Source organism: Coregonus lavaretus (genome assembly GCF_964263955.1).
Source record: "Coregonus lavaretus genome assembly, chromosome: 2".
Classification (NCBI taxonomy): domain Eukaryota; kingdom Metazoa; phylum Chordata; class Actinopteri; order Salmoniformes; family Salmonidae; genus Coregonus; species Coregonus lavaretus.
Genome location: NC_139989.1, coordinates 25,772,995 through 25,791,690, shown reverse-complemented (window position 1 = coordinate 25,791,690; position 18,696 = coordinate 25,772,995).

Below are 18,696 nucleotides of genomic sequence, written 5' to 3'. Positions count from 1 at the left end.
TCATTTGATAGCATTTCAGCACGGATCCTATCCAAAATGTCATACTGTCAGAGCCACAAATCAATGCTGTCAGTTCCTATAAAATCAAACCATTCTTTCCTTCAGTGAAGATGCATATTAATGCACATTCTCACACACACTCCTGGCTCTGTCACTGCAAATGTTGGCTTGCCATATCTCACAAAAGAGAGGAAGGAAAGAGAAGGAGGAGGAAAAAGAGAGAAGAGGAGGGAATTAGGTCAGGACTTGAGGAACCATTTCTCACTTAATGTATGGGAGATAAGACCTTCAAACACACACAGTATTTGATGAGTCAGTGGCTAAGATGCTGCTTTTAAGCTACACTCAAAATGACATAATTCTTTCATCAAAGAGTGGCAATAGAACATTCTGTAAATGGAAGGAAAAATCACCTAGCCACACTAGATGGAGAAAGTGATGCTCCTACTCTGTACTAAGCACTTCAATTTCCTAAGCATTTATTCACAGCAGCTCTCGTCATGTGTCAGGATGACATTCATATTTCATATTTCCAAGAGGGTGATACGTAAGCTTAATAAACTAAAGTGATACTGGCAAGAGCAGTGTGCAAGTTGTCATTTCAAAATATATACAGTACCAGTCAAAAGTTTGGACACACCTACTCAAGGGTTTTTCTTTATTTCTACTATTTTCTACATTGTAGAATAATAGTGAAGACATCAAAACTATGAAATAACACATATGGAATCATGTAGTAACCAAAAAAGTGTTAAACAAATCAAAATATATTTTGTATTTTACATTATTTTAAGTAGCCACCCTTTGGCTACTTGACAGCTTTACACACTCTTGGCATTCTCTCAACCAGCGTAATGAGGTAGTCACCTGGAATGCATTTAAAGTAACAGGTGTGCCTTGTTAAAAGTTAATTTGTGGAATTGCTTTCCTTCTAAATATGTTTGAGGCAATCAGTTGTGTTGTGGCAAGGTAGGGTTGGTATACAGAAGATAGCCCTATTTGGTAAAAGACAAAGTCTATATTATGGCAAGAACCGCTCAAATAAGCAAAGATAAATGACAGTCCATCATTACTTTAAGACATGAAGGTCAGTCAATACAGAACATTTCAAGAACTTTGAAAGTTTCTTTAAGTGCAGTTGCAAAAACCATCAAGCGCTATGATGAAACTGGCTCTCATGAGGACCGCCAGAGGAAAGGAAGTCCAAGAGTTACCTCTGCTACAGAGGATACGCTTTTTAGAGTTACCAGCCTCAGAAATTGCTGCCCAAATAAATGCTTTACAGAGTTCAAGTAACAGACACATATCAACATCAACTGTCCAGAGGAGACTGCATGAATCAGGCCTCCATGGTCAAATTGCTGCAAAGAAACCACTACTAACAGACACCAATAATAAGAAGAGACTTGCTTGGGTCAAGAAACACGAGCAATGGACATTAGACCGGTGGAAATCTGTCCTTTGGTCTGATGTGTCCAAATTTGAGATTTTTGGTTCCATGTCTTTGTGAGACGCAGAGTAGGTGAACGGATGATCTCTGCATGTATGCTTCCCAGCGTGAAGCATGGAGGAGGAGGTGATATTGTGTGGGGTGCTTTGCTGGTGACACTGTCTGTGATTTATTTAGAATTCAAGGCAGACTTAACCAGCATGGCTGCCACAGCATTCTGCAGCGATACACCATCCCATCTGGTTTGCGCTTAGTGGGGCTATCATTTATTTTTCAACAGGACAATGAGCCAACACACCTCCAGGCTGTGTAAGGGCTATTTGACCAAGAAGGAGAGTGATGGAGTGCTGCATCAAATGACCTGGCCTCCACAATCACCCGACCACAATCCAACTGAGATGGTTTGGGATGAGTTGGAACACAGAGTGAAGGAAAAGCAGCCAACAAGTGGTCAGCATATGTGGGAACTCCTTCAAGACTGTTGGAAAAGCATTCCAGGTGAAGCTGGTTGAGAGAATGCCAAGAGTGCGCAAAGCTGTCATCAAGGCAAAGGGTGGCTACTTTGAAGAATATACAAAAACAATGATTTGTTTAAGGGAAAGCTGTTGGTATCATCAGAAAGATTAGTGGTTTGGTTAGTGGTTTGGTTCATCAGGCTTGCTTCCTAACTCTATACTACAGGTTAATTTACCCATATCTTATTCACCGTAATATTGTCTGGGAAAGTACATACAGTGCATTTGGAAAGTATTCAGACCCTTCCCTTTTCCCATATTTTGTTACGTATTCTAAAATGGATTAAAATATATTTTTTCCTCATCAATCTACACACAATACCCCATAATGACAAAGCAAAAACTGGTTTTTAGAAATGTTTGCAAATGTATTAAATATTTAAAACTGAAATCAGGGGAGAAGGGCCTTGGTCAGGGAGGTGACCAAGAACCCGATGGTCAGTCTGACAGAGCTCCATAATTCCTCTGTGGAGATGGGAGAACCTTCCAGAAGGACAACCATCTCAGCAGCACTCCACAAATCAGGTCTTTATGGTAGAGTGGCCAGACGGAAGCCACTCCTCAGTAAAAGACACATGACAGCCCGCTTGGAGTTTGCCAAAAGGCACCTAAAGGACTCTCTGACCATGAGAAACAAGATTCTCTGGTCTGATGAAACCAATATTGAACTCTTTGGCCTAAATGTCAAGCGTCACGTCTGGAGGAAACCAGACACCATCCCTACGGTGAAGAGTGGTGGTGGCAGCATCATGCTGTGGGGATGTTTTTCAGCGGCAGTGACTGGGAGACTAGTCAGGACAGAGGGAAAGATGAACAGAGCAAAGTACAGAGAGATCCTTGATGAAAACCTGCTCCAGAGTGCTCGTGACCTCAGACTGGGACGAATGTTCACCTTCCAACAGGACAACGACCCTAAACACTCAGCCAAGTCTCTGAATGTCCTTGAGTCGCTCAGCCAGAGGCCTGACTTGAACTCTATTGAACATCTCTGGAGAGACCTGAAAATAGCTGTTCAAGTCACACACACATCTCAACATCAACTGTTCAGAGGGGACTGTGTGAATCAGGCCTTCATGGTCAAATTGCTGCAAAGAAACCCCTACTAAAGGACACCAATAAGAAGACGAGACCTGTTTGGGCCAAGAAACACGAGAAATGGACATTAGACCTGTTGAAATGTGTCCTTAGGTCAAATTGGATATTTTTGGTTCCAACTTTGTGAGACGCGGTGTGGGTGAACGGATGATCTCCGCATGTGTAGTTCCCACCGTAAAGCATGGAGGAGGAGGTGTTATGGTGTGGGGGTGCTTTGCTGGTGACACTGTCTGTGATTTATTTAGAATTCAAGGCACACCTAACCAGTGTGGCTACCACAGCATTCTGCAGAAATACGCTATCCCATCTGGTTTGGGCTTAGTGGGACTATCATTTGTTTTTCAACAGGACAATGACCCAACACACCACCAGGCTATGTAAGGGCTATTTTACCAAGAAGTAGAGTGATGGAATGCTGCATCAGATGACCTGGCCTCCACAATCCCCAGACCTCAACCCAATTGAGATGGTTTGGGATGAGTCGGACGGCAGAGTGAAGGAAAAGCAGCCAACAAGTGCTAAGCATATGTGGGAACTCTTTCAAGACTGTTGGAAAATCATTCCAGGTGAATCTGGTTGAGAGAATGCCAAGAGTGTGCAAAGCTGTCATCAAGGCAAAGTGTGGCTATTTGAAGAATCTCAAATATAACATATATTTTGATTTGTTTAACACTTTTTTGGTTACTACATGATTCCATATGTGTTTTTTCATAGTTTTGATGTCTTCACTATTATTCTACAATGTAGAAAATAGTAAAAATAAAGAAAAACCCTTGAATGAGTACTAACTTTTGATTGGTACTGTACGTATAAATATATATTTTTTAGGTGATTACCGATCAATTCATTTATACATTTATAATTAGTAGGTTTTGTTATATGTTTTAACAAACCTTTTTAATATTTGTACTAATGTATTGTATATAGTTTTTTGTTGTGTGGTTTTCATATAAGCCCTTGGGCTTCCAACCACACCTGCACACCGCTTTTCTTTTTTAAATTTGTATTTATCTGTATTGTTGTCTATCACCTGTTTTCTTTGGTGCAAATAAATAAATAGCATGGGTCCTTTTTAAATGACTCATTATTGGCATAGACTTTGTGGCTGGTTGAGTGCTGCTGTACTGTATAAAGACTGCTTAAGTGCAGCAATAACTCAAAGAAGATCATAGGCCAAAACAAGATATCTCAACTGATTCTGAAAAAAAAAGGGTTGAGGAGGCGCGATGGCGGGATGTCCATGAGAAATAAGAGAAACTGGAGTGGGTACATGAAAGGTGAAAACCATTTGGGGAAAAAAAGGATTTGGCAGTCTCTTCATTGTCTCATCCCTCCTCCCACTGAAACATACTTCCCACAGGACTTCCCACAGGATAAGTGAGCTTCACATGATTATCTTCGGCCAGCGACAGAGCACTACAGAGGAAGCAGAGTCAAAATGTTCTTTAAGAGTAGCAGTCAACTGTGCCTGAGGCTATTCGGTTACAGCGCCTGCAGCACTTATGCACCACCCACAGCTATTTTACATCTCCTTCTATCTCTGTCCCCCCAAAAACAGAAAAAACCTACGATATACAGTATTAATATATATATATATATACAGTATATATATATATATATACAGTATATATATATATATATATATATATATATATATATATATATATATATATATATACACATACTTTTGGTCAGGCAGTGTATATATTTAGAATATCAGTTAACTGTAATAAAATGTGGAGCTATTCATTTGCAAGGTATTCTGGACAGTGATGGGCAAGTGGGACTTCTCAAAGTTAATCCGTTTTCTCAAAGAAAAAAGGGCAATGTTCCAAGAGCAAGAAAGAGAGGAAAAAATAACATGGCCATAACCTTTACCAAATGATCTTAGACCATTCTTAGCACCTCAAATTCTCATTTGTTAATTGTATTCAAACACACCAAGACTGGACATGATAATCCATGAAATGTTCTAAGAACATTTAACATCTGGGCATCTGGTGTGCAACGATAGTCTGGGGTATATGGTTTGCGAGCCTGTGTTACACAGTTTTAGTAAGTATTTCCAATATACTATTATTGACTTTACAATGTTGTCCAATTCCTTCTCTGATTTGTACACTTCACTCCTGAAAAATGCCATATACAGTTATTGGCACCCTTAATGAAGATGAGCAGAAAATACTGCATAAAATAAATAATACAAATACTGAACTACTGTATATTGTATGCAAAAATAAAATACACCAATTATATTATTTTATACTAATACAATTGCTCAGAGAAAAATATTTTGTTTAACAAGATACAATTTTGTTTCTCAAAAAGGAAGGGGTCAAAATTATTGGCACCCCTGTTTTCCATACTGTGGCACCCTCACCTTGAGAGGATAATGGCACTGAGCCTTTTTCAAAAATGTTTTAATGAGATTGGAGAACACATTGGGAGGGATGGTAGACCATCCCTCCATACATAATATTTCCAGATCCTTGATATATTTTGTCTGCGCTTATGGACTGCCCTCTTCAATTCAAACCACAGGTTTTCAATGGGGTTTAAGACCAGAGACTGAGACGGCAATTGCAAAATGTTGATTTTGTGGTCAATTAACAATTCCTTAGTGGATTTTGATGTATGATTGGGGTTATTGTCTTTGTGAAAGATTCACTTGAGAGGAAACCAGGTTTTTGGCTAAAATGTCCTAGTACTGGATAAAGTTCATGATGTCGTTGACCAAAGTTAGCATATCAGCGGTACACTCTGGAGCAGGTTTTCATCAAGGATCTATCTGTACTTTGCTCTGTTCATCTTTCCCTCGATCCTGACTAGTCTCCCAGTCCCTGCCGCTGAAAAACATCCCATAGCATGATGCTGCCACCACATTCTTCACCGTACAGATGGTGCCAGGTTACCTCCAGACATGACTCTTGGCATTCAAGCCAAAGAGTTCAATCTTGATTTCATCAGACCAGATAATCTTGTTTCCCATTGTCTGAGAGTACTTTAGGTGCCTTTTGGCAAACTCCAAGAGGGCTGTCATGTGCCTTTTATTGAGGAGTGGCTTCCGTCTGGCCACTCTACCCTAAAGGCCTGATTGGTAGAGTGCTGCAGAGATGGTTGTCCTTCTGGAAGGGTCTCCCATCTCCACAGAGGAACTCTGGAGCTATGTCAGAGTGATCATCAGGTTCTTGGTCACCTTCCTTCTCCCCCGATTGCTCAGTTTGGCTGGGCGGCCAGCTCTAGAAAGGGTCTTGGTCGTTCCAAACTTCTTCCATTTAAGAATGATGGAGGCCACTGTGTTCTTGGAGATCTTCAATGCTGCAGAAATATTTTGGTACGCTTCCCCAGATCTGTGCCTTGACACAATCCTGTCTCGGAGCTCTACGGACAATTCCTTCGACAACAGGGCATGGTTTTTGCTCTGACATGCATTGTCAACTGTGGGACCTTGTATAGACAGCTTTGTTTATTTTCAAATCATGTCAAATCAATTGAATTTACCACAGGTGGACTCCAATCAAGGTGTAGAAACAGGATGCACCTGAGCTCAATTTCGAGGCTCATAGCAAAGGGGCTGAATACTTATGTAAATTAGGTATTTCTGTTTATATTTTTAATACATTTGCAAAAAATTATAAAAACCTGTTTTCGCTTTGTCATTATGGGGTATTGTGTGTAGATTGATGAGAAGTCTTATTTATTTAATCAATTTTAGAATAAGGCTGTAACTTAACTAAATGTGGAAAAAGTCAAGGGGTCTGAATGCTTTTCGAAGGCACTGTATGTTTTGGGCTTAGTCACACGAGTTGAGACTGTGCCATTGTGCTGGAATATCTACACCTCTTCTAGGAAGGTACAGTATGTATGTGGACAAATCACCCCACCTAACCTAATCTTTTTCCACCTCCAACCCAGTGACTCTATGAGTGCGTTCGAAATTGCAACTATATTCCCTATTTAGTGAACTATATAGGGCATAGGGTTATACATTATAAATCTGATAAATGGGATTTGCCCACCCTGGGAATACTGTCTGTCAACTGTGAGAACTGACAGGATAAATGAGAAGACTTGTTCACTTCAGATTGACTATGAAAACCTTTTATTATCATTATGAACTGCATATACAGTTGAAGTTGGAAGTTACATACACTTAGGTTGTAGTCATTAAAACGCATTGTTCAACCACTCCACAAGTTTCTTGTTAACAAACTATAGTTTTGGCAAGTCGGTTAGGACATCTACTTTGTGCATGACACAAGTAATTTTTCCAACAATTGTTTACAGACAGATTATTTCACTTATAATTCACTGAATCACAATTCCAGTGGGTCAGAAGTTTACATACACTAAGTTGACTCTGCCTTTAAACAACTTGGAAAATTCCAGAAAACGAGTCATGGCTTTAGAAGCTTCTGGTAGGCTAATTGACATAATTTGAGTCAATAGGAGGTGTACCTGTGGATGCATTTCAAGGCCTACCTTCAAACTCAGTGCCTCTTTGCTTGACATCATGGAAAATCAAAATAAATAAACCAAGACCTCAGAAAAAAAATTGTAGACCTCCACAAGTCTGGTTCATCCTTGGGAGCAATTTCCAAACGCCTGAAGGTACCACGTTCATCTGTACAAACAATAGTACGCAATTATAAACACCATGGGACCACGCAGCCGTCATACCGCTCAGGAATCTCCTAGAGATGAGCGTACTTTGATGTGAAAAGTGCAAATCAATCACAGAACAACAGCAAAGGACCTTGTGAAGATGCTGGAGGAAACAGGTACAAAAGTATCTATATCCACAGTAAAACGAGTCCTATATCGACATAACCTTAAAGGCCGCTCAGCAAGGAAGAAGCCACTGCTCCAAAACCGCCACAAAAAAGCCAGACTACGGTTTGCAACTGCACATGGGGACAAATATCGTACTTTTTGGAGAAATGTCCTCTGGTCTGATGAAACAAAAATAGAACTGTTTGGCCATAATGACCATCCTATAGAAAATGTGTGGGCAGAACTGAAAAAGAGTGTGCGAGCAAGGAGGCCTACAAACCTGACTCAGTTATACCAGCTCTGTCAGGAGGAATGGGCCAAAATTCACCCAACTTATTGTGGGAAACTTGTGGAAGGCTACCCGAAACGTTTGACCCAAGTTAAACAATTTAAAGGCAATGCTACCTAATACTAATTGAGTGTATATAAACTTCTGACCCACTGGGAATGTGATGAAATAAATAAAAGCTGAAATAAATCATTCTCTCTACTATTATTCTGACATTTCACATTCTTAAAATAAAGTGGTGATCCTAACTGACCTAAGACAGGGACTTTTTACTAGGATTAAATGTCAGGAATTGTAAAAAACTGAGTTTAGATATATTTGGCTAAGATGTATGTAAACTTCCGACTTCAACTGTAAATAATTCTCATAACATATCATAAAGGTTTCAGTTCAATCACTCAACATCTGAGGAAAGCTTGGTTGACATCTTAACAGTTTAGCTATTAACTATGAATACTGTAGCTATTAGTGTTATTAAATAATATGTTTGTGGTTGAATACACGTCGGCATTTAGGTAGTAGGTTGACATTTATTGTCGTGAGTCTTGCCCTGGAGGCAGAACTGAGTTGTTTCCACTAGATGGGCCAGCTGCAAAGTCAAATTGTCTATATGTGACTCGTTTCAGGAAACTAGGCTATGTCGCGGGTCACTACTTCACAGGAGAGTCATTTGAACATAAACTAAAAAAATAAATTAAAAAAAACGTTTTTTGTTAGATATGCCTTCTGGAACATGTGAACTTTCATGTGCCTTAATAACAAACTTGTATGCCGTCTGTAAATACGAATACAATTGTTACATTCCAAGCCTAGTTGGTTTAGACACAGAAAAAGACAGCAATCTTCCTGCTAGCCATGATTTGCTGAGATACTGAGTGGGCTGGACATGCCGAGAAATGAGTTCGGATTGGTCTGCCATAAAGCACGCTTCTGTCTATTATATGAGCTGGTCAGTATTTGTAGGAAATCCTTTCTAACGAGGCTTTAAAAAATAAACACTACCAAAAGTTTGGGGTCACTTAGAAATGTCCTTGTTTTCGAAAGAAAAGCAATTTTTTTGTCCATTAAAATAACATCAAATTAATCAGAAATACAGTGTAGACATTCATATTGTAAATGGCTATTGTAGCTGGAAATGGCTGATTTTTTATGGAATATCTACATAGGCGTACAGAGGCTCATTATCAGCAACAATCAATCCTGTGTTCCAAGTTTATGATTTTAAAAGGCTAATTGAACATTAGAAACCCTTTTGCAGGTCCCCTGTAGCTCAGTTGGTAGAGCATGGCGCTTGCAACGCCAGGGTTGTAGGTTCGTTTCCCACGGGGGGCCAGTATGAAAATGTATGCACTCACTAACTGTAAGTCACTCTGGATAAGAGCGTCTGCTAAATGACTAAAATGTAAAATGTAAATGTTAACACAGCTGAAAACTGTTGTGCTGATTAAATAAGCAATAAAACTGGCCTTCTTGAGACTAGTAAAGTATCTGGAGCATCAGCAATTGTGGGTTTGATTACAGGCTCAAATTGGCCAGAAACAAAAAACGTTCTTCTGAAACTCGTCAGTCTATTCTTGTTCTGGAAATGAAGGCAAATTGCCAAGAAACTGAAGATCTCGTACAACGCTGTGTACTACTCCCTTAACAGAACAGCGCAAACTGGGTCTAACCAGAATAGAAAGAGGAGTGGGAGGCCCTGGTGCACAACTGAGCAAGAGGACAAATACATTAGAGTGTCTAGTTTGAGAAACAGACGCCTCACAGGTCCTCAACTGGCAGCTTCATTAAATAATACCTGCAAAACACCAGTCTCAACGTTAACAGTGAAGAGGCGACTCCGGGATAATGACCTTCTAGGCAGAGTTGCAAAGAAAAAGCCATATCTCAGACTGGCCAATGAAAAGAAAATATTAAGATGGGCAAAAGATCACTGGACAGAGGAAGATTGGAAAATTTTTTTGAGGTGTTGGATCACATCTGATTTTAAACCTAACCCTAACCTTAACTCTAACCTGAACCACACTGCTAAACAACCTTAACCACAATGCTAAACCTAACCTTAAATGAAGACGAAAAAGCTCATTTTTGTTTTCATGAATCTTTACAATATGTGACCGACCGGCTCGATTCGGTCTTATGCAGCAAAATGTGAAATTGTGTTTTTTACATTGGATAAAAGTAGATACTCATAGCTAGAACATTGTATATTATACACTACAGTTGAGGAACACTGGGAAAGTAATTCTGCTTTGTAAGTTGATAAACTTGTAACCTCACTTTTAAGAAAATAGCCTTTGAATGTTTTGGTACACCCACTGGAGAGCTCTTTTTTGTCTACACCCATTCAGAATCTTTCACACCCTCTTAAACTATAGCCCCACCCGTAAACTCAGAGCGTTGTCAGATTGTCTGTTCTTAAATTCAGAGTGTTTGGCTCTCTGAGCGTTCAGAGCGTACACTGGACGCTCTGGCCGAGGAGTAGGGTTGATCCGAGCCTTCTGTCCTAACAACAGCAGTCAAGCACCCAAGCTAACTGGCTAATGTTGGCTAGCTTGCTAGCTACTTCCAGACAAAAATGAGAAAACAGCTCACTGATCATTTTACTCGCCCTAGCAGAGCTGGTTATGCTGATTTTATGTTATCCAGAGTGTTGGTGACTGCAACTGTACTGCTGGCAACAATTTAATTACGTTTTTTTGCCAACCTTTACTGACACCGGCCATATTCAACGGGTGTTGACCGTTCGTAAATTCGTTAGATATTCTGCACTCTGGCACCCTCAGATGAGAGTGCTCTGAAATCGGAGTAGATAGCCAGAGCAAAATTACAAGCTACGTCTAATCAAATCAAATCAAATCACATTTTATTTGTCACATGCGCCGAATACAACAGTGAAATGCTTACTTACAAGCCCTTAACCAACAATGCAGTTTTAAGAAAGAATACAAAACAAAAAAAAAACATTTAAAAACACACAAAAAACACACAGAAATACAATATATAATAATACAAAATAAAAGTAACAAATAATTGAAGAGCAGCAGTAAAAATAACAATAGCGAGGCTATAAACAGGGGGTACCGGTACCGAGTCAATGTGCTGGGGCACCGGTTATTTATTTTATTTATTTCACCTTTATTTAACCAGGTAGGCCAGTTGAGAACAAGTTCTCATTTACAACTGTGACCTGGCCAAGATAAAGCAAAGCGGTGCGATAAAAACAACAACAACACAGAGTTACACATGGGATAAACAAAACATACAGTCAATAACACAATAGAAAATCTATATACAGTGTGTGCAAATGTAGTAAGTTATGGAGGTAAGGCAATAAATAGGCCATAGTGCAAAATAATTACAATTTAGTATTAACACTGGCATGATAGATGTGCATAAGATATGCAAATAGAGATACTGGGGTGCAAATGAGCAAATGAGCAAAAATAAATAACAATATGGGGATGAGGTAGTTGGGTGGGCTAATTACAGAATGGGCTGTGTACAGGTGCAGTGATCGGTAAGCTGCTCTGACAACTAAAGTTAGTGAGGGAGTTAATAGTCTCCAGCTTCAGAGATTTTTGCAGTTCGTTCCAGTCATTAGCAGCAGAGAACTGGAAAGAATGGCAGCCAAAGGAGGTGTTGGCTTTGGGGATGACCAGTGAGATATACCTGCTGCTGGTTAGTCGAGGTAATTGGGGTAATATGTACATGTAGGTCGAGTTATTAAAGTGACTATGCAAAGATAATAAACAGAGAGTAGCAGCAGCGTAAAAGAGGGGGGATGCAAATAGTCTGGGTAGCCATTTGATAGATGTTCAGGAGTCTTATGGCTTAAGGGTGGAAGCTGTTTAGAAGCCTCTTGGACCTAGAATTGGCGCTCCGGTACCGCTTGCCGTGCGGTAGCAGAGAGAACAGTATATGACTAGGGTGGCTGGAGTCTTTGACAATTTTTAGGGCCTTCCTCTGACACTGCCTGGTATAGAGGTCCTGGATGGCAGGAAGCTTGGCCCCGGTGATGTACTGGGCAGTACGCACTACCCTCTGTAGTGCCTTGCGGAGGCCGAGCAGTTGCCATACCAGGGAGCGATGCAACCAGTCAGGATGCTCTCGGTGGTGCAGCTGTTGAACCTTTTGAGTCTCCTTAGGGGGAATAGGTTTTGTCGTGCCATATTCACGACATTATTGGTGTGCTTGGACCATGTTAGTTTGTTGGTGATGTGGACACCAAGGAACTTGAAGCTCTCAACCTGCTACCAAGGAACTTGAAGCTCTCAACCTGCTCCACTACAGCCCCGTCGATGAGAATGGGGGCGTGCTCGGTCCTCTTCTTTTTCCTGTAGTCCACAATCATCTCCTTTGTCTTGATCACGTTGAGGGAGAAGTTCTTGTCCTGGCACCACACGACCAGGTCTCTGACCTCCTCCCTATAGGCTGTCTCGTCGTTGTCGGTGATCAGGACTACCACTGTTGTGTCATCGGCAAACTTAATGATGGTGTTGGAATCGTGCCTGGCCATGCAGTCATGAGTGAACAGGGAGTACAGGAGGGGACTGAGCATGAACCCCTGAGGGACCCCCGTGTTGAGGATCAGCCTGGCGGATGTGTTGTTACCTACCCATACCACCTGGGGCAGCCTGTCAGGAAGTCCAGGATCAAGTTGCAGAGGGAGGTGTTTAGTCCCAGGGTTCTTAGCTTAGTGATGAGCTTTGAGGGCACTATGGTGATGAACACTGAGCTGTAGTCAATGAATAGCATTCTCACATAGGTGTTCCTTTTGTCCATGTGTGAAAGGGCAGTGTGGAGCGCAATAGAGATTGCATCATCTGTGGATCTGTTGGGGCGATATGCAAATTGGAGTGGGTCTAGGGTTTCTATGATAATGGTGATGATGTGAGCCATGACCAGCCTTTCGAAGCACTTCATGGCTACAGACGTGAGTGCTCCAGGTCGGTAGTCATTTAGGCAGGTTACCTTAGTGTTCTTGGGCACAGGGACTATGGTGGTCTGCTTGAAACATGTTGGTATTACAGACTCAGACAGGGAGAGGTTGAAAATGTCAGTGAAGACATTTGCCAGTTGGTCAGCACATGCTCGGAGTAAACGTCCTGGTAATCCGTCTGGCCACGCGGCCTTGTGAATGTTGACCTGTTTAAAGGTCTTACTCACATCGGCTACGGAGAGCGTGATCACACAGTAATCCGGAACAGCTGATGCTCTCATGCATGTTTCAGTGTTACTTGCCTCGAAGTGAGCATAGAAGTAATTTAGCTCGTCTGGTAGGCTTGTGTCACTGGGCAGCTCGCAGCTGTGCTTCCCTTTGTAGTCTGTAATAGTTTGCAAGCCCTGCCACATCCGACGAGCATCAGAGCAGGTGTAGTACGATTCGATCTTAGTCCTGTATTGACGCTTTGCCTCTTTGATGGTTCGTTGGAGGGCATAGCAGGATTTCTTATAAACTTCCGGGTTAGAGTCCCGCTCCTTGAAAGCGGCAGCTCTACCCTTTAGCTCAGTGCGGATGTTGCCTATAATCCATGGCTTCTGGTTGGGGTATGTACGTACAGTCACTGTGGGGACGACGTCATTGATGCACTTATTGATGAAGCCAGTGACTGATGTGGTGTACTCCTCAATGCCATCCGAAGAATCCCGGAACATATTCCAGTCTGTGCTAGCAAAACAGTCCTGTAGCTTAGCATCTGCTTCATCTGTCCACTTTTTTATTGACCGAGTCTCTGGTGCTTCCTGCTTTAGTTTTTACTTGTAAGCAGGAATCAGGAGGATATAATTATGGTCAGATTTTCCAAATGGTGGGCGAGGGAGAGCTTTGTGCACATCTCTGTGTGTGTTGTAAAGGTGGTCTAGAGTTTTTTTCCCTCTGGTTGCACATTTAACATGCTGGTAGAAATGAGGTAAAACGGATTTAAGTTTCCCTGCATTAAAGTCCCGGGCCACTAGGAGCGCCGCCTCTGGATGAGCGTTTTTCTGTTTGCTCATGGACGTATACAGTTCATTGAGTGCGGTCTTAGTGCCAGCATCGGTTTGTGGTGGTAAATAGACAGCTACGAAGAATATAGATGAAATCTCTCTTGGTAGATAGTGTGCTCTACATCTTACTCTACCTCAGGCGAGCAAAACCTTGAGACTTCCATAGATATCGTGCACCAGCTGTTGTTTACAAATATACATAGACTGCCACCCCTTGTCTTACCAGAGGCTGCTGTTCTATCCTGCCGATAAAGTGTATAACCTGCCAGCTGTATGTTATTCATGTCATCTTTCAGCCACGACTCAGTGAAACATAAGATATTACAGTTTTTAATGTCCCGTTGGTAGGCTATTCGTTCCTGTAGTTCGTCCATTTTATTATCAAGCGATTGTAAATTGGCCAATAGTATCGATGGCAAAGGCAGATTAGCCACTCGTCGCCATCTCCTTACCAAGCACCCCGATCTCCTTCCGCGATATCTCCAATTCTTTCTACTGCGAATTACGGGGAAGAGGGCCCTGTCGGGTGTCTGGAGCAAATCCCTCTCGTCCGACTCATAAAATAAAAAATCTTCGTCCAGTTCAAGGTGAGTAATCGCTGTTCTGATGTCCAGAAGATCTTTTCGGTCCTAAGAGACGGTAGCAGCAACATTATGTACAAAATAAGTTACAAACAATGCGAAACATTCAACAAAATAGCATGGTTGGTTAAGAGTCCATAAAACGGCAGCCATCCCCTCCAGCACCATCATGTCAGGAACAGTCTATCAACTGCTGTCGCATTGTCGCATTGACATCATTAACATTCTATTGAAATGTTTACTTGCATAGTGGAATCTTTTGTTAAGACATGTAGCTAGCTAGCTAGCTAGCTAAATAATGAACCATAATCAGTCAAGCACCCAAGCTAACTGGCTAATGTTGGCTAGCTTGCTAGCTACTTCCAGACACAAATGAGAGAACAGCTCACTGACTATTTTACTCACCCTAGCAGAGGTGGTTAGGCTGTTTTTATATTATCCACAACGTTGGTGACTGAATTACTTATATGCAGTACATTGCCTCCACCATGCTTGTCAGATGGCATCAAGCACTCCTTTCATTTGGTCTGCGTCTCACAAATGTTCTTCTTTTTGATCAAAGCATTCCAGGTGAAGCTGGTTGAGAGAATGCCAAGAGTGTGCAAAGCTGTCATCAAGGCAAAGTGTGGCTATTTGAAGAATCTCAAATATAAAATATATTTAGATTTGTTAAACACTTTTTTGGTTACTATGTGATTCCATATGTGTTATTTCATAGTTTTGATGTCTTCACAATTATTCTACAATGTAAAAAATAGTACAAATAAAGAAAAATCCATGAATGAGTAGGTGTGTCCACATTTTTGATTGGTAGTTTATATGGCACGATCCAAGCTCCCTTCATTTACAGCATTTCCCTCACTCAGACAAAAAAACATTTGCAAAAGTTGCCCAATTAGCAGGAGGGATTTGGGTAACTTCTTGTCGCGCGTTCACAACGGCTGTCAATCAAAACCCATACAGCGCTGTGAAGCGCAGATCTCTGATGTCATGAATATTATGTTACTGTACAGCCACTGTGTTCCGCTTGAGGTGTTTAACAGTGCTCAAGTCTGCCATTTTCAACCCGTATACAGGTACGAGTGTAAAGCGCTACAGAATAATTGAAATATCATTGTGTATTTCATTATAGTAGTATTTCACAAACAGAGTTATGGGAACATTCCAGAAGGTCATTCAAAATGACAGTACTACAGTAATGATTGTGTTTTTTTTCAGTATGTGGGGCAATGTAAAGCAAATTAGTTTTGTAAAGGTGCATTTGAAGCAGGCTATATCATAGTACTTTGAATGTAAGAAGATGTGAGAAAGGGACATGCCAGTTAGCCTGATGACTTACATTAAATTATTCCGCTGCTCTGTCGTTCATGATGCCATCATTTAAGTCGTTTGTGGTGACGAGGGGCACGAAGGGGTGTTGTACAAAACAAAATCATCAGCGATTGGATCGTCTCTAATCAGAGTATCAAAGCCAATTTACTAATTTTCAAACTGTGACTTTTCCACGTGTTCTGGCTCTGGGCCAACCCATCCGTATCTGGACCAATCAGATGGCCCCGAATGTGTTCGCATTTGGTGAAGGGTCGGGGAGGTACTCAGATCCATACTCATTGCGGAGAAGAAACTAATGTCTGTGGGCATGGCGTAGCGTTTGACCAGAGCAAGGAGTATGGGTAGCCAGGCAACATCCCAGTAATGTCTCAGGAAATAATGACATTAAAATCCCTTTACCTTGAGCATTGATAAATGTGGCATGGCTTTCAGGTATGTCCTCGAAATATAGGCCCTGAAAACCGACAGGAAAATCAAAGGGGACTTAGAGAGAGAGGGGAGGTAGACAGTGGGGAGAGAGAGGAAAAGAGGTAAAGGGAGAGCGAGAGAGTATATAGAGACAGGCAGAGAGAGAGAGAGAGAGAGGCTAAGTATATGCCTATTTGAAGTCAGTGGCTTCTTCCATAGTGGTGTTTTTCATCTCTTAGGCTCCTGAAGGTTTGATCCTGGTCTTGTCATCTGTCCTGCTGAGGGACCACATTGAGGGATCACTAGCTCTGTGGATGATGTGGGAGTAGATAGGACGAACGACCCATATAGGAACTAGACATATTACAATCCCCATATGTCTCATGCAGAAACCAGTGGTGAGGAATCATTTTGATCATAACAGGAAATGATGTGGACTGTAAACTCCCTCCTGTCCGATCACATCTGTTCCCACCTGGGACATGCAGGACATCCGCTCTACGAAAGCAATTACCCACAATGAAATTAGGAAACCGCTACAAGTAAATACCGATTATACGTAAGCAACTTTGTCCTTCAATGCGAAATGTAATTACCTTTCAATGCCCTTTATCGTTGCCAACGTTTTTGAAAAGTGTGAGTTGTGTGATAGCTAGCTACGTGTTTACCTCCTTGTACAGTTTCCCAAGGTGCTCCTCGCTGTGTATTAACCAAGCCCAGAGGTTTCAGTGTGGTAATTTATTGAGGTGAGGTTTTCTCTTCCACACTGAGATCAGCAGATTACTGCAGTGAGAACCGTCGTTCAAGAGAACACTTAGGAACATTAGCCGTGACAGCTCCATTTCCATATTCATAAATACTCTTGAATCAAGCCCCAGGATGAGGAATAATACTCTACTGTAAAATAACCAGAGTTTAGTAAAAACACCTGTTTGATATTGGTAAATAGCTCTTAACAGAAATATGAATGGGTGTACAGTTTGACTGACAAGAGAAAAATAATGCATAGATTCTAGAACATGGAAGAATGTGTATGGTGTTTTAAACAATTGGAGGTTTGATACACAATGACAACACATCAATACTGGTTTCTCTTATTGTCACGCCCTGGCTCTGGGGACTCTTAAATGTTGAGCCAGGGTGTGGATTTGCTATGTTTAGTTGTTTCTATGTTTTTGTTCTAGATCGTTTGATCTATGTTGGCCAGGGTGGTTCCCAATCAGAGGCAGCTGTAGCTCGTTGTCTCTGATTGGGGACCATACTTAGGCAGCCTGTTTTGCACTAGTCTTTGTGGGATCTTGATCCGTAAAGGTTTGTTGTGTTATAACCTCAGGACTTCACGTATCGTTTGTTTGTTGTTTTTTGTCGTTAAGTACGTTAAATAAAAGTATGTACGCTTATCACGCTGCGCCTTGGTCCGTGTCTTCAGTCAACGATCGTGACAGAAGATCCCACCATAAGAGGACCAAAAAGCGTGCCCAGGAGGAGAAGATGGCGATGTCGCAGGTGGGCAAATGGTGGTCTTGGGAGGAGATATTCGCGGGGAAAGGGCCATGGGCAAAGGTGAATGCCCAGGCAGGAGAGGAGACTGTGGAGGCGCGCTACAGAGAGGAGCAGCGGCAACGCAGAGGGTACCGGCCGGGGAGGAAGCCCGAGAGACAGCCCCAATATTTTTTTTTGGGGGGGGCTAAAAGGGTGGTTGGCGGAGCCTAGAGTTAGAGCAGAGCCAACTCCCCGTACTCAGGCTAGGAAGCGTAAGACTGGGCAGGCTCCGTGTTATGCGGAGCCACGTACTGTGCCGCGAGTTTTCCGGCACAGTCCTGTACGTCCTGTGCTAGCACCACGCACGTGTCGTGCTAAGGTGGGCATGCAGCCAGGACGGGGTGTGCCGGCTCAACGCTCGTGGCCTCTAGTACCCCTCCTCGGTCCCGTATAACCTGCGCCAGTGCCACGTGCTGTAGCGCCAGTACGAGTGCACAGCCCTGTACGTCCTGTGCTGATGCCTCACACATATTGTGTGGAAATAGGCATTCAGCCAGGACGGATTGTGTCAGCTCTCCGCTCCAGACCTCCAGTCCGCCTCCACAGTCCGGCCCGGCCCGTTCCGGCTCCCCGCACCAAGCCAATGGTGCGTGTTCCCAGTCCAGCCCGGCCTGTTCCTGCTCCCCGCACCAAGCCAGTGGTGCGCGTCGCCAGCCCGGTCCGGCCTGTTCCTGTCCCTCGCACCAAGCCAGTGGTGCGCGTCGCCAGCCCGGTCCGGCCTGTTCC